The sequence below is a fragment of the Bos indicus genome, chromosome 10 (genome assembly GCF_029378745.1).
Source record: "Bos indicus isolate NIAB-ARS_2022 breed Sahiwal x Tharparkar chromosome 10, NIAB-ARS_B.indTharparkar_mat_pri_1.0, whole genome shotgun sequence".
Taxonomy (NCBI): domain Eukaryota; kingdom Metazoa; phylum Chordata; class Mammalia; order Artiodactyla; family Bovidae; genus Bos; species Bos indicus.
This window is the reverse complement of record NC_091769.1, coordinates 59,044,077-59,061,371: the sequence shown is the minus strand read 5'-3', so window position 1 is coordinate 59,061,371 and position 17,295 is coordinate 59,044,077. Positions and strand designations below refer to the sequence as shown.

Genomic DNA, 17,295 nt, shown 5'->3' with positions numbered 1-17,295 from the left:
TTCTATCATTTAAAGTTTGTGTTTCCTTGATAATTTTCTGTTTGGTTGATCTATCCACAGGTATGAGTGCAATATTAAAGTCTCCCACTATTATTGTGTTATTGTTAATTTCCCCTTTCATATATGTTAGCATTTGCCTTACATATTGCGGTGCTCCTACGTTGGGTGCATATATATTTATAATTGTTATATCTTCTTGGATTGATCCTTTGATCATTATATAATGTCCTTCTTTGTCTCTTTTCATGGCCTTTATTTCAAAGTCTATTTTACCTGATATGAGTATTGCTACTCCTGCTTTCTTTTGTTCTCCATTTGCATGAAATTTCTTTTTCCAGCCTTTCACTTTCAATCTGTATGTGTCCCTTGTTTTGAGGTGGGTCTCTTGTAGATAGCATATAGAGGGGTCTTGTTTTTGTATCCATTCAGCCAGTCTTTGTATTTTGGTTGGGGCATTCAACCCATTTACACTTAAGGTAATTATTGATAAGTATGATCCCATTGCAATTTACTCTGTTGTTTTGCATTTGAGTTTATAAACCTTTTCTGTGTTTCCTGTCTAGAGAAATCCTTTAGCATTTGTTGAAGAGCTGGCTTGGTGGTGCTGAATTCTCTCAGCTTTTCCTTGTCTGTAAAGCTTTTGATTTCTCCTTCATATTTGAATGAGTTCCTTGCTGGGTACAGTAATCTGGGTTGTAGGTTTTTCTCTTTCATCACTTTCATCACTGCCATTCCCTTCTGGCCTGAAGAATTTGTATTGAAAGATCAGCTGTTATCCTTATGGGGATCCCCCTGTGTGTTATTTGTTGGTTTTCCATTGCTGCTTTTAATATCTGCTCTTTGTGTTTGATTTTAATTAATTTGATTAATATGTGTATTGGGGTGTTTCACCGTGGGTTTATCCTGTTTGAGATTCTCTGGATTTCTTGGACTTGGGTGGCTATTTCCTTCCCCATTTTAGGGAAGTTTTCAACTATTATCTCCTCAAGTATTTTTTCATGATCTTTCTTTTTGTCTTCTTCTGGGACACCTATGATTCAAATGTTGGGGCATTTAATATTGTCCTAGAGGTCTCTGAGGTTGTTTGGATAATTCTTTTAATTCTTTTTTCTTTTTTCCTCTCTGCTTCATTTATTTCCACCATTCTATCTTCCACCTCACTTATCCTATCTTCTGCCTCAGTTATTCTATTGTTGGTTCCCTCCACAGTGCTTTTGATCTCAGTTATTGCATTATTCATTACTGATTCTTTTTTATTTCTTCTAGGTCCTTGCTAAGTATTTCTTGCATCTTCTCAATTCTTGTCTCTAGTCTATTTATTTATTTGTAACTCCATTTTGTTTTCAAGATTTTGGATCATCTTTATTATTATTATTCTGAATTCTTTTTCAGGTAAACTCCCTATCTCTTCCTCTTTTGTTTGGTTTGGTGGGCATTTATCATGTTCCTTTACCTCTGAATATTTCTCCACCTTTTCATTTTGTTTAGATTACTCTATTTGGGTGGCCTTTCCGAAGGCTGGAAGTTTGTGGTTCCCCTTTATTGTGGAGGTTCCTCCCTGTGGGTGGGTTAGACTAGTGGCTTGTCAAGATTTCCTGGTTAGGGAAGCTTGTGTCTGTGTTCTGGTGGGTGGAGCTGAAAATGTTCTCTCTGGAGTGCAATAAAGTGTCCAGTAGTGAGTTTTGGGGTGTCTATGGGTTTGGTGTGACTTTGGGCTGCATATATTTTAATGCTTAGGCTGTGTTCCTGTGTTGCTGGAGAATTAGCATGGTATGTCTTGCTCTGGAACTCGTTGGCTCTTGGGTGGAGCTTGGTTTCAGTGTAGGTATGGAGGCTTTTGGATAAGCTCTTGTTGATTAATGTTCCCTGGAGTCAGGAGTTTTCTGGTATTCCCAAGTTTTGGATTTAAGCCTCCTGCCTCTGGTTTTCAGTCTTATTCTTACAGTAGCCTCAAGACTTCTCTATCCATACAGCACAGATGATAAAACATCTAGGTTAATGGTGAAAAGATTCTCCACAGTGAGGGACACAGAGAGAGGTTCGCAGAGTTACTTGGAGAAGAGAAGAGGGAGGAGGGAGATAGAGATGACCAGGAGGAGAAGAGGGGGAATCAAAAAGGGCGAGACCAATCTAACCAGTAATCAGTTCCCTAAGTGTTCTCCACAGCCTGGGACACCCAGAGAGATTCACAGAGTTAAATAGAGAATAGAAGGGGAGGGAGGAGATAGAGGTAACCTGGGGGAGAAAAGGGAGAGTCCAAAGGGGAGAGAGCAATCAAGCCATTAATTAAATTGAACTCCTGAGTAAAAATGGGTACTGAAGATTAGATTCTTAAAGGTACAAAATTGATAACAAATACCAAAAAGCAAAGATTAAAAATCTAGAGTAGAGGTTAGACTCTCAAAAATGTAATATTAAAAATACAAAACAAACTCAATCACAAAATTATAAACATATATATATGAAATTTGCTTTAAAATAGGGTCTTTTTTTTTTGCAAGGTAACTGTAGGTTATAAAAATGAAAATTAAAGGAATAATAAGGAACTTAAAAATTAAAAATAAAAAAATTAAAAAATGATAACAATAAAAATATAGCTAGAAATTTGTCTGGAGCTGTTGAGGGCAGTGTGGGGTCAGTTCAGTTTCAGATAGTTCCTTGTTCCAGCTTATACTTCTTCTCAAGGTCTATCAGACCCTTTCAATGCTTAGTCAATGTAAACTACAGGATTTTAATCTGTTGTACCTGGCACTTCCAGAGCAGTTTCCCCTTCTTTGTTTATTTTGGCCTCCTCTGTTTGCAAGTCTCTTCAGTGTCTAATTTCCTCCCTGACATAAGGGGGTGAAGGTGGTCACTTATTTAGGCTCACTTGTTCAGTTGTGTTGTGGGGAAGGAGGAACACTGCAAGCAAATATCACTGGTGTGTGTGGGGAGTGCTCACAGTGTATGGACCACACTGGGCTTGCCCCAGCTCATAGGCTGCGTGTGCTTTCCTGGGCTACACTGCTCAGGCTCCAGGTTGCTCTGCAGGGGTGCTGTCCAAAGCGGGCCCTGCATTTTGTGCACTTCCCAGATCTAAGCTGCTCAGTCAGGTTCAGGTTCTTGGGTACTCCACAAAGGCACAGACTCAGTTGGGCATGCATTTTGTGCCCTTCCCAGGTCCAAGCAGCTCAGGCAAGCAGGTGCTTGGCAAGTGAACTGTCCCAGGTGGACCATGCATCTTAATCACCTCCCCAGTCCTGGCTCTTTGGTTTCCTGGGTATGCTGCAAGAGAGCCGTCTCAGGTGTGCTGCGTGTCTCCTCTGGCAAGCTGATCTCAGGCTGCAACCCTCCTGGCAGATGTCAACCATCCAGGATCCCAGGAAGACTTGGTTAGCAACTGGGAGCCTGCTCACAGTTTGGTGGAGGATGCCATCTCTGGGGCCGAGATTGCCCTTTGCCTTCTGGCTCTGGCTGTTGCCCACCTGCCTCTCTGCCTCCAGTTGGGGGAGGGGGCCAGTCTGCAGCCAGCTAGCTCTCCTTTGGTATTCGCTCAATCATTTATTCTGTGAGTGGGCCAGGCTGCGCCTTAGGTTAGAGCTTTTCACAGGAAAGTTCTCTCTCTTTTTTCTCTCTCTGGCTATCCCACAGTTTGGGTTGCTATCTCACTGTTAGCTCCCTCAGATTGTCCTCAGGGCATTCAGGCCCGGTCCTTACCCTAAGCATGCAACCCACACCTCCCTGTCCAGCCTCTGCTCAATGGTGGCAGACCCAAGGCTCTGTTGGAAGTTGTGGTTAGGTGCTTTTTCTGTGGGTTTTTTTTTTTTTTTTTTCCTCCCAGTTACGTTGCCCTCTGAGATTCCAAAACTCCCCACAGACCCACTGGTGACAGAGTTTCCTGCTGTTTGGAAAACTTCTCCTTCACAACTCCCTCCCCAGGGTGGGTCTCCATCCCTAACTTTTGTCTCTCATTTGTCTTTTATATTTTGTTCTACCTCCTTTCGAAGAGAATGGACTGCCTTTCTGGGTGCCTGGTATCCTCTGCCAGTGTTCAAGCATTGTTCTGTGGAAGCTGCTCAGCGTTCAAATGATCTTTTGATGGATTTGTGGGGGAGAATGTGGTCTCCCTGTCCTATTCCTCTGCCATCCTAGGTCCAGCTCCTCAAGAAAGGTTTTCGGGGTTGGGGCCCTCAGGAAGATCCTTAAAGAATGGTTTCAAAGTCTTCTGAAGACTCCCCAGATCCCATTATATTAAGATGTATCCAGAATCTGAGCACCTCTCACCATATCCAGTAACAACTCTTTTCCAATCACTTTTTGTCTGAAATTGGATACTGAATTTGGCTACTACTGAATTGGCTCCTAAGTCACCTCCCTGTTTCTCTCTTGTCACACTACATTTCATCATCCATGAAGTGGCCAGAGTGGTTCTTTTCAAATATGCCAGATCATTTGTAACTGGTCTGCTCAGAACCTTCCCCATTGGCCTGAGTGTGAAAGGCTGTATATAATCTGCACCTCCTACCTCTCTCCAGCTTCGTCTTTGACATACTTATCCTCTGTGGACTCTCATCCAGCCACATGGCCTTTTGTTCCTCAAATATGCCAAGTACCTTCTTACCATGAGTCTTTGCACTGCTTTCCCCCTCATCCAGAATGTTCTTCCCTGGATAACTGCATGGCTTATTACCTCACTTAACTTCAGATTTTACATGGATGCCCTCTGACTGAGGTCTTCTCTGACCATACTCAGTATATCTGCATCATTGTGAGTGCTTGCATGCTCAGTTACTTCAGTTGTGTCCAACTCTTTGCGACCCATGGACTATAGCCCTCCAGGCTCCTCTGTCCATGGGATTTCCAAGGCAAGAATACTGCAGTGGATTGCCACTTTCTTCTCCCGGGGATCTTCCCGACCCAGGGATCAAACTCACATCTCTTATGTCTCTCGCATTGGCAGGCAGGTTCTTTACCACTAGCGCCACCTGGGAAGTCCATTTGCATCCCCGCCACCCCCATTCCCTAATTCTCCAGATTCATTCTCTCTTCTTTGATTTACTCCATGAAACTTATCCCTACCTAACCTTACTATATATTTCACTTATTAACTGGAATTTTAGCTCTATGAGAATAGGGAATTTTGCCTCTTTTAGTCAGTCTGAAACTGCCTGACACAAAATAGATTCACAATAAACAATTTGTTGAATGGATAAATTATCCGACCTCTCCTTAGCAGTTCTACATTTTCAACTTCTGACTGGACAGCACCACCTGGAGGTCCGGCTAGCACCTCAGAGCCACCAGTCTAGATGCTGCTGCTGCTAAGTCGCTTCAGTCGTGTCCGACTCTGTGCGACCCCACTCCCCCGTCCCTGGGATTCTCCAGGCAAGAATACTGGAGTGGGTTGCCATTTCCTTCTCCAATGCATGAAAGTGAAAAGTGAAAGTGAAGTCACTCAGTCGTGTCCAACTCTTAGCGACCCCATGGACTGCAGCCTACCAGGCTCCTCCATCCATGGGATTTTCCAGACAAGAGTTCTGGAGTGGGTGCCATTGCCTTCTCGAGTCTAGATGCAGACCTCCACAACCTAGGTCCTCCCAGGGTGCTCTGTGATTGAGGACTCACTCAATGAGGGTGATTGTCTTAGTGCTGGGTGGAATCCCAGATTCACTTCACTTTCCAACAGAAAGGGCAGATAACTCCTCCCACCTCATGAGGTTGTCTTTTTTTGTTTGTTTGTTTGTTTTGCATTATTCTTTTTTTTTTTTTTTTTTGTAACTTTAAAAATATTTTTTGTATTGGGGTATAGCCAATTAACAATGTTGTGGATAGTGGACTCAGGCATATATATATTCGTTCTCCCCCAAACCTCCCTCCCATCCAGGCTGGCACATAACACTGAGCAGAGTTCCATGTGCTATACAGTAGGTCTGTGTTGGTTATCCATTTTAAATATAGCCGTGTGTACATGACCTTCCCAAAGTGCTTAACTATCTGTTCTCCCTCAGCAACCATGAGTTTGTTTTCTAAGTCTGTGAGTCTCTTTCTGTTTTGTAAATATGAGGTTGTCTTGAAAGGAAAAAATGCTAAGCCCTAGGGATTATGTCTGGCAGAAAGCAAATGCCAGTCATTACTATTCCCACCCTGAGCTACTTTTTCCTCTTAAAAGAATACTTTAATTCACCTTTGTACATGTGGTTAAAATTTGTGAAATATTTACCTTTCTTTGATAGATTAACAAGAACTTGACGTGCTTTTAGACTGAGTTGTATTTCACCTGGAGCTTCCCTGGTGGCTCAGTGATAAAGAAACCACCAGCTAATGCAAGAGACACAGGTTCAATCCCTGGGTTGGGAAGATCCCCTGGAGGAGGAAATGACAACCAAATCCAGTATTCTTGTCTGAGAAATCCCATGGACAGAGGAACCTTGTAAGGGTCTTGTCCATGGGGTTGCAAAAGAGGCTAACATGACTTAGTGACTAAACAATGATTTGGGGAAATAAAACTCAAGAGAAATGGGCAGAGAAAGAAATTAAACTCCAGCCCTTCAAGATCCAGTGTTACAAAGTCAGAAATATAGATCAATGGAACAAAATAGAAAGCCCAGAGATAAATCCACGCACCTATGGACACCTTATCTTTGACAAAGGAGGCAAGAGTATACAATGGAGAAAAGACAATCTCTTTAACAAGTGGTGCAGGGAAAACTGGTCAACCACTTGTAAAAGAATGAAACTAGAACACTTTCTAAAACCATACACAAAAATAAACTCAAAATGGATTAAAGATCTACATGTAAGACCAGAAACTATAAAACTCCTAGAGGAAAACATAGGTAAAAAACTCTCTGACATAAATCACAGCAGGTTCCTCTATGACCTACCTCCCAGAGTAATGGAAATAAAAGCAAAAATAAGCAAATGGGACCTAATTAAACTTAAAAGCTTTTGCACAACAAAGGAAACTATCAGCAAGGTGAAAAGACAGCCTTCAGAATGGGAGAAAATAATAGCAAACAAAGCAACTGACAAAGAATTAATCCCCAAAATATACAAGCAGCTCATGCAGCTCAACTCCAGAAAGATAAACGACCCAATCAAAAAATGGGCCAAAGAACTAAATCGACATTTCCCCAAAGAAGACATACAGATGGCTAACTAGCACATGAAAAGATGCTCAACATCACTCATTATCAGAGAAATACAAATCAAAACCACAATGAGGTACCATCTCACGCCAGTCAGAATGGCTGCTATCCAAAAGTCTACAAACAATGAATGCTGGAGAGGGTGCTGGAGACAAGGGAACCCTCTTACACTGTTGGTGGGAATGCAAACTAGTACAGCCACTATGGAGAACAGTGTGGAGATTCCTTAAAAAACTGGAAATAGAACTGCCATGAAAGTGAAAGTGAAGTTGCTTAGTTGTGTCCGACTCTTTGCGACCCCATGGACTGTAGCCTATCAGGCTCCTCTGTCCATGGGATTTTCCAGGCAAGAGTGCTGGAGTGGATTGCCATTTCCTTCTCCAGGGGATCTTCCTGACCCAGGAATCGAACCCTGGTCTCCCACATTGCGGGCTGACGCTTTACTGTCTGAGCCACCAGGGAAGCCTGCCATGGAAGAACTGCCATACAACCCAGCAATCCCACTGCTGGGCATACACACTGAGGAAACCAGAATTGAAAGAGATACGTGTACCCCAATATTCATCACAGCATTACAATAGCTAGGACATGGAAGCAACCTAGATGTCCATTGGCAGACGAATGGATAAGAAAGCTGTGGTACATATACACAATGGAATATTGCTCAGCTATTAAAAAGAATGCATCTGAATCAGTTCTAATGAGGTGGATGAAACGAGTGTATTATACAGAGTGAAGTAAGTCAGAAAGAAAAACACCAATACAGTTTATTAACACAAAGCAACAGTTAGAACTGGACATGGAACAACAGACTGGTTCCAAATAGGAAAAGGAGTACATCAAGGCTGTATATTGTCACCCTGCTTATTTACCTTAGATGCAGAGTATATCATGAGAAACGCTGGATGGGAAGAAACACAAGCTGGAATCAAGATTGCCGAGAGAAATATCAATAACCTCAGATATGCAGATGACACCACCCTTATGGCAGAAAGTGAAGAGGAACTCAAAAGCCTCTTGATGAAAGTAAAAGTGGAGAGTGAAAAAGTTGGCTTAAAGCTCAACATTCAGAAAATGAAGATCATGGCATCTGATCCCATCACTTCATGGGAAATAGATGGGGAAACAGTGGAAACAGTGTCAGACTTTATTTTTCTGGGCTCCAAAATCACTGCAGATGGTGACTGCAGCCATGAAATTAAAAGAAGCTTACTCCTTGGAAGGAAAGTTATGACCAACCTAGATAGCATATTCAAAAGCAGAGACATTACTTTGCCAACAAAGGTTTGTCTAGTCAAGGCTATGGTTTTTCCTGTGGTCACGTATGGATGTGAGAATTGGACTGTGAAGAAGGCTGAGCGCCGAAGAATTGATGCTTTTGAACTGTAGTGTTGGAGAAGACTCTTGAGAGTCCCATGGACTGCCAGGAGATCCAACCAGTCCATTCTGAAGGATATCAGCCCTGGGATTTCTTTGGAAGCAATGATGCTAAAGCTGAAACTCCAGTACTTTGGTTACCTCATGTGAAGAGTTGACTCATTGGAAAAGACTCTGATGCTGGGAGGGATTGGGGGCAGAAGGAGAAGGGGATGACAGAGGATGAGATGGCTGGATGGCATCACTGACTCGATGGACGTGAGTCTCAGTGAACTCCGGGAGTTGGTGATGGACAGGGAGGCCTGGCGTGCTGCGATTCATGGGTTCACAAAGAGTCGGACACAACTGAGTGGCTGAACTGAACTGATGGAATTTAGAAAGATGGTAACGATGACCTTATATTCGAGACAGCAAAAGAGACAGAGATGTAACGAACAAACTATTGGACTCTGTGGGAGAAGGTGAGGGTGGGATGGTTTGAGAGAATAGCATTGAAACATGTATATTACCATATGTGAAATAGATCGCCAGTCCAGGTTTGAAGCATGAGACAGGGTGCTCAGGGCTGGTGCACTAGGATGACCCTGGGGGATGGGATGGGGAGGGAGGTGGGAGGGGATTTCAGGAGGGGGGACACGTGTACACCGGTGGCTGATTTGTGTTGATGTATGGTGAAAGCCACTACAATATTGTAAAGAAATTAGCCTCCAGTTAAAATCAATAAATTCATTTAAAAAAAGATCTAGTCTTAATGATGCTGGCTTAGACTCTTTTTTTTTTTTTTTTTCCCCCTGCAGCCCCCTGAAGCAGTAGGCAGACTGGGTGCCCACAGCCCTGGCTTTGCTATTGTAGCATCCTTCCCTGCTCATGGTTAATTGCTTTCAGGTTGGCCAGAGTTCCTTCTACGGTCCAGCCAGCCTTCACAGTCCTTGCCAGTCCTGGGCAGGAAGCAGAGCACAGGCCAAACCTGGGGCTTTGGCATCATGCCTGCAGCATGCGGGCCACCTGGCCTCCTACCAGCAGATTTCAGTAGAGCAAAGACTAGACCTTCCTCAGGGAGCCCCAGGGCCACAGATCTGAACCTGTCTTCTTCCCATGTGTTGAAAGAGTAAAATCGTGTTTCTCATGCAAACATAGAATGAACACATGTCAAAGATTTTATTTAACTCACTAATTGAATGAGGCACTGGTAAGATATAACTGTTTCAAAGGAGAAATCAAAAGACCACAAGTTTGTATGGTATAAAGGAATGTTGACATAATTTTATTTATGGATTTGGATCTTTATTATTGTTTGTAGGGGGTTCCAGAATTTATTTACTTGTCTTTGCTATCCCTTATTTACAATTTTCAGAGGGGCTTCTCAGGTGGCTTAGTGGTAAAGAATCCACCTGTAATGCAGGAGACGTAGAGATGTTTGTTTGATCCTTGGGTTGGGAAGGTCCCCTGGAGAAGGGCATGGCAACCCACTCCAGTATTCTTGCCTGGAGAATCTCATGGACAGAGGAGCCTGGAAGGTTATAGTCCAAGGGGTTGCAAAGAGTCAGACACAACTGAGCAACTAAACTACAACAAAATGGCTCAAAAGGCAATGGGAGGCACAGAGCTCTCATAGAGTCAGATAATGCGATGACTCCAGCATCCCATTGGAAGGCTATCCAGTAATCTTTTTCACTTGTTTCAAAGTCTAACATGTTTCCTCACCCTTGAATGATTTTCTTGTTTATCTTTTCCATTTCTTGGTTTCTAGGAGAGAGTTTTCCCTCTTTGTCAGAAAAGCTAGGCAAGCCTGGGATTCAGATCTCTATTCTCTTATTTCCTGGGCATGTGGCCTCACTGAAATCACTTCTTCCCTGAGTCCCTGTGTGGATGTGAGGATTAAAGTGCCTGGCACACAGATGTAAACAGAAACAAACCGTTACCTGCAACTTACTCTGTGTGGGATGTGGATCCAAATTTAATGTCAAACCTCTCACTACCCCTATTTTAGAGATGAGGAAACTGAGACAGTGGGTGTTTAAGACACTGACCCAGAGTCGTGCTGTGGGGTCATGCGATGGAGCTGGAATTCAAACCCAGGCCAGCTGGCTCTGCTGTCACACTCAGCCAGCACTCAGGAAATGAAGGTGCCACAGAACTGCTTAGTTTCTTTAATCTAACCACATCCTGACGTGAGTGAGTTGACCAGTTACCCTATAAAGCCAGCTATGGAATTGGTGGTCATGCCTCACTCCTTGGTTGCTCTCTACTCCCGTTTGGCACTGGGGTGGGTGCCATATGACCCACTGCCCTTCCTGGGACCCAGTGTCAAGACTCTCATAACTGCTTGTATTGTTGTTTTTACTTTGTGTTGAAATCTAACATAAAACTTATAGAAATATGCACAGGTCAATGAATTTTCACGAAGCGAATGTATATGCTTGTAAGCAGCCAATCAAGAAACAGAACATGACAGGCACCCCAGAAACTAGCTGGTGCAGAGTGCCCATCAGTACCCCAAGGGTGACCACCACCCAAACTGGTAACATCATAATGCAACCTGCCTTTGATCCTTATGTAAAAGCAGTCATAGTCTGCGTTCTTTTGTGTCTAGCTTCTTTCATTCAATATTCTGTTTATGAGATTCATTTGTATTGTATATAGCTGCAGTTTGTTCATTCTCATTGCTGTGTGAAAATACAATCTTTTTTTCCATTTTCTGATTGATAGACATTTTGGTAGTTTCCAGTTTATGGTTCCAGCACATACCTTTTGGCACACGGAGGTACATATTTTGTGGAGTCTACTTAGCTTTTAAAAGAAAAGTTGTGAATTGTTTGGCCAAGATGTTTTCTTAACAGCTGCATAGGCTACTTCTCCATTGCTACAATCAGCATGTTTTCTTTTTTCCTTTTCTTCTTTCAGGTCAAGTGTGCTGGCCCATCTGCAGCTCCCTTGATGTGTGCTGAGCACTGCAGTGTTCTAACACACGTGTTCACTACCTCCTTATACCCATCCTGGTTCATGGAGGTGTGTGAACATCGGGACCGAGGCCATCTGACAATCACAGGGGGACCTGAGATCAGCTCAGCAACCAGTGACCCCAGGAACTTCTCCCTTCAGGTAACTGGGTAAGTTTCTCCCCTCCTGGGCAGTGATTTCTACTCCCTGCTCTTCTTCATTCCTTGATGGGAAACCTATTTCTAGTTGTCTTCCCTGTCCTCTTTCATCCCTGAAATGGATACAAAGCACTTCTCCCCTAATCTGTGCTTTTTAGGGCTCACCTCCACCACCTCCTCTCCTTTTTCTTCTCTGCCCTCACTGGGAGCTGCCCTGGGAAGGATCTTTATTTTTACCCATATTTCTGCCCCAGAGCACCAGTCCTGTCTTTCTCAGAGCTGTTTTGATTACTACTGTTTCCACTTCATCCCCTTTCCCCTCAGGCCGATTTAGTCATTTCCTTACCTGTAAATATGTGTGTTTTGTGTGTGTGTTTTTTTTTCTGGGCAGTCACCCTCTTTCCCTGAAGTGTTCCAGTCTCTGACAAGTGCTTCCTGTCAGCAAGGCTGTCCATAGCTGTGGATGAGAAGGCAGGTCAAAGAGATATACAGTGACTTAGTAAACTATAAATGTCAGTAGAATATGACAAGCAACTAGAAAAGAAGGAATCTGCTGGTCATAATGGACAAAAGAGCAGCCAAGCTGGGCCTTCAGGTTTAGTGTTGAACTTCTTATAACAAGGACAGCAAAAGAAACCAGAGATTATAGAATTGCTGTTATTAGGGAAAAAAAATATAAAAATAGCTAAAGCATGAAAAATAATAATTGTGATATTTATGAAGAATGAAGTGTGATATTCATTATTCTATCTCCCAAGTCTTATACATAGTAGGTGCTCAATAAATATTTACTTAAGGGATATGTTAATAAAGTAAAATCACTTTCAACTGCTGGCCAATAGTACACAGTGAGTCCTTACTATATGATAAGCAAATGATAGTCTGTGCCCCTCAGCAGCCACAGGGGGACACAATGGTTCCCTCTACTTTCAGATGTAGAAACCAAGTGTGAGAATAAGACCATAGCTCTTTTGCATCCTGATGATGATTTATATTCAAGTGCCCTGTCTGGAGCTAGTCAGCTTCAGCACTAAGGAATCTGAAATTATAGAATAAATGAGCATCTGGGAGTATTTTCATTTTGCTAGACAGTAAAACCAATCATACCGGCTTTTTACTGCTGGTCCCTGGCTGGAAACCAAGGCAGGCGGCCCTCCCCTCTGCTGGCCGCGGCCAGACTGCACAGCTGATAAACCTTCTCCGTGTGTACCCCCTACTGGCAGATGTGGGGATAGCAGGGCTTTCTCCCAGCTTGTTGCAGGAGCATCTTCAAGGAGAGTGAGGCCTGGGTCCACTTCTTGGTTCTACTTCCGATTGAGAGGGTGGTGTATTACCCAAACCTCTGACTTGGACCTGTGCTCTGACAAATCGAAATGTTTTAGCAAAGACTGTTGAAATTGCTTGCTGTCCTGGCAAATCTACTCTGTGTGGTCACTTGACTAGGGTGGAGACAGCATGGAGGAGCTAAAGACCTATTTTAAAAGCATTGGAAGAGAAGTTGGGCAACCTGGGTTCTAGTTCAAGGAGGGCCACCTACCAGAACAGCAAGTACCCTCTCTGGATCTGTTTCCCCACTTGCAAAATCAGGCACCTGTAAGTCCCGTTAAAGATGTCCCTTCATCATGTTCCCTTCTCAGACCTCAGTTTCTCACTCCAAACCTCATCCCCACCCTCCATTTGCTGTCTCTGAGCTGCTGACCTGCATCCCCCTGTGGTGGGACAACTTTACCAGATGCCACCTATTCCTCCTGATCCTGAACACGGCCTCAGAACCTTTGCATGAGGTCTCCAGGCCCACAGGAACTGAGACTTGGAATCTTATGGCTCAGAAAGTAAACTGGGTTATATTTCTTGGCATGCAGGCTGACCTGCTTTCTAGCCCTTGAAAGACCCGACTCAGGATGTAGAAAGAGAAAAGCAGCAGAAACCAAGAGCTTATAGGGATTTTGTTTGGCACTGAAGATGGAGTCTGATGTAGTAACAAACCTTCGCACAATGTGGTATTTACCAAGCATTCTGTTACTCACATGACCACAATGTGGTAGGTGCTTAGTTAAGATGGAAAAGGCATTAAATCTGTACAACATACTTTGAGAGAGACATACAGACCACATTCACATAACTTTTATTCAGAATATTATAATTGTTCTATTTTATTATTAATCATTGTTAACCTCTGACTGTGCCTAGTTTATAAATTAACCTTTACCACATGTATGTATGTATATATAGGAAAGAGCATTGCCCATTTAGGGTTCAGTACTACCCAAATTTTCAGGCATCCAGTAGGGATGGTGGATCATGTCCTCAGGATAAAGGGGAACCAGTGCCAGGTGGCTCAGTGGTAAAGAATCCACCTGCAATGCAGGAGATGAGGTTTTGATTCTTTGATCGGAAAGATGCCTTGGAGAAGGAAATGGCAACCCACTCTAGTGTTCTTGCCTGGGAAACCCCATGGACAGAGGAGCCTGATGAGCCACAGTCCATGGGGTTGCAAAGACTTGGACATGACTGAGCAACGACAAGTGTAGTGCAATGTAATTACAAGTACTTGGTGATGGTGTCTCGGGGTGGGGGGGTATAAGGGCATGCGGGCTTGTGGCTTTGTTCACTAAGTCACCTGGGCAACATTTGGCAAGAAGTTTTGATGCTCTGATGGAGCTTATTTTTTGTCACAGAGGAAGTGCCCATGCATCCCTGTTGTCCTCGGCACAGTTGCCCGGTGTTCTTATCTCTTCCTCTCAGTGTAGACCCTTGGGCTACACTAAATCGTACTCTTACTCAGCTCAACGTTGCGTCTGGCAAAATCACTGAAATCATAAGTAACAGAGACATTTCACACAAATGCGACTGCTCTGTGGTAAGGGACTCAAGGTGCCAGGAGCTGCAGCACAGGATGGAGCATCACTGGTCCCAGCATCTGTAGACGAGCCTCAGGTGGGAACCTTACTCAACACAGCACCAGGGGCACCTATTTTGTCATTGTAAAGCAGCAAATTCATAGACACCAGCCAAGTTTTATAAATGAGTAACCACAATGCAGGTATAATCTAGGTGTGACATCCAGCACCTTGGGTGGTAATCAGCCCCCTGAAGGGTGGAAGACCTGTAGTTAGTGCAAACCCTTAGTCTTGACAGACATTAATAAACATTTTCATTATATTGTGAATAACTTGAATTTCAGGAAAATAATTCAAATGGAATCTTCTAGAAGAACATAAACTACAGTGTAATTTTAGGGTCACCCTCTGGCTATGTTAATTCAGGAAAAAGTAAGAGAATCACTTGAAAATTATGTGGAACAAATAATTGGAAAAATATATACTTTTTCCAAGTCTATCCAAGACCTCTGAGGATAACTTGGTTGCCAAATAATTTAATTTACTGTTTTATACTCAAGCAGTCTTTGTCAAACTCCAGGAGATAGTGAAGGACAGGAAGGCCTGGCATGTGGCAGACCGTGGAGTGGCCAAAGGCTTGGACAGGACTTAGCAACTGAACGACAGTCTCAGTCAGGGCTTCTGTCGGAATGTCCAAGTGAGCTGAGCCAACCCTCTCACTTTGACGCAGGGTCAATAACTTCTTCATCTCCTCATTCCTGATTCTTTAGTCAGAGTACTTCAATTCGTTTCAAGACAACCACTGTTCATATTTCCAGGCATTTCATCTGGGGCCACAATCCAGTGCTAATACCCATATCCAACTTCTGTGTTCTTGATTAAGAGATTTTAGGAGCATAATCCATGGCATGTTGCAGTCCATGGGGTCACAAAGAATCGGACACAACTGAGCAACGGAACTACAATAGCAACAAAGGAGCATAATGGCTCAGGAAATACACTCTAGCTGTGACATACAAGTTGTTTTCCAAAGGAAAGCCTCCACATAACCACTGATATATTTAATAGTATACTCATCCAGGGTAGATGTTTTTCAGACTGTGGACAACTTTGATTGGAATTGTAGCACCATATAAAAATAATTTGTAAGGACAACATTTAGAAAATATTTAAAATAGATGTGGCTGTAAGTTGAACTTTATGCCATTTTAAAAAATACAGACTTTCGTAATGTAAAAGCATTTATGGTTGAATCCAAAGATGGTCTGCTGGTGTCCAATAAAATACTGTATTTATGGCAGAGAGTGGACATTTTTCTTCTTCAGGAGATCCCAGGGCACAATTCTGAACCTGTCCTTTTCTCTGTGTTAGAGGATTTTTTTTAAGAAGTAAAATCATAATTCTCACAAAAACATAAAATGAACACTTGTCAAAGATTTTTATCTAACTCACTGATTGGGTGAGAAAACTGAGATGATATTATACTGGTTCAAAGGAGAAGTCAAAAGATCACAATTTTCTATGGGGTAAAGGAATGTTGAAGTAAGTTTATATATGGACTTGAAACTTGATTTATTATTATTTTTAGGGGGTTCCAAAATTTGCTTGTCTTTGGAGAAGAATTCTTTGTACTTGTTGTTGTCCAGCCGCTCAGTTGTGTCCGACTCTTTTCGACCACGTGGACTATGGAGGGCATGGAGCAACAAACTGCTCCTCCCTCTGCCCTCAATCTTTCTCAGCATCAGAGTCTTTTCCAGTGAGTTGGCTGTTCACATCAGGTGGCCAAAATATGGAAGCTTCAGTCTTAATGAATATTGAGGGTTGATTTCCTTTAGGACTGATTGCTTTGATCTCCTTGCTATCCAAGAGACTCTTAAATTCAGTTCAGTTCAGTTCAGTCACTCAGTTGTGTCTGACCCTTTGTGACCCCATGGACATGGAGCAGGCCAGGCCTCCCTGTCCATCACCAACTCCTGGAGTTTACTCAAAATCATGTCCACTGAGTCGGTGATGCCATCCAGCCATCTCCTCCTCTGATGTCCCCTTCTCTTTCTGCCTTCAATCTTTCCCAGCATTGGGGTCTTTTCAAATAAGTCAGTTCTTTGCATCAGGTGGCCAAAATTGTGGAGTTTCAGCTTCAGCATCAGTCCTTCCAAAGAATATTCAGGATTGATTTCCTTTAGGAATGACTGGTTGGATCTCCTTGCAGTCCAAGGGACTCTCAAGAGTCTTCTCCAACACCACAGTTCAAAAGCATCAATTCTTTGGTGCTCAGGTTTCTTTATAGTCCAACTCTCACATCCATACATGACTACTGGAAAAACCATAGCTTTTCTCCAAGGAGCAAGTGTCTTTTAAGCTCATGGCTGTAGTCACCATCCAAGTGATTTTGGAGCCCAAGAAAGTAAAGTCTGTCACTGTTTCCATTTTTTCCCCATCTATTTGCCATGAGGTGATGGGACTGGTTGCCACGATTTTTGTTTTTTGAATGTTGAGTTTTAAGCCAGCTTTTTCACTCTCCTCTTTCACCTCAAGAGGCTTTTTAGCTCCTCTTTGCTTTCTGCCATTAGGGTGGTGTCATCTGCATTTAAGGTTATTAATATTCTCCTGGCAATCTTGATTCCAGCCTGAGCTTCATCCAGCCTGACATTTTGATGGATGTACTCTGCATAGAAGTTAAATAAACAGGGTGACAGTATATAGCCTTGATGTCCTCTTCTCTCAATTTGGAATCAGTTTGTTGTTCCACGTCCGGTTCTGACTGTTGCTTCTTGACCTACATACAGGTTTCTCAGGAGGCACATAAGGCGGTCTGGTTTCACCCTCTCTTTAAGAATTTTCCACAGTTTGTTG

General features: G+C 43.0%; 1 long non-coding RNA gene across 4 annotated transcripts in view; it reads left to right on the top strand.

Annotated features, from left to right (window-relative positions):
* The window catches only part of LOC139185276 (uncharacterized), a 218,476-nt gene that overhangs the window by 61,439 nt on the left and 139,742 nt on the right, over positions 1-17,295 (top strand). For all 4 annotated transcript variants that reach the window (XR_011568888.1, XR_011568891.1, XR_011568890.1 and 1 more), the window contains exon 2: positions 11,409-11,614. This is a non-coding gene — a long non-coding RNA (uncharacterized lncRNA). The remainder of the gene's footprint in view (positions 1-11,408; positions 11,615-17,295) is intronic.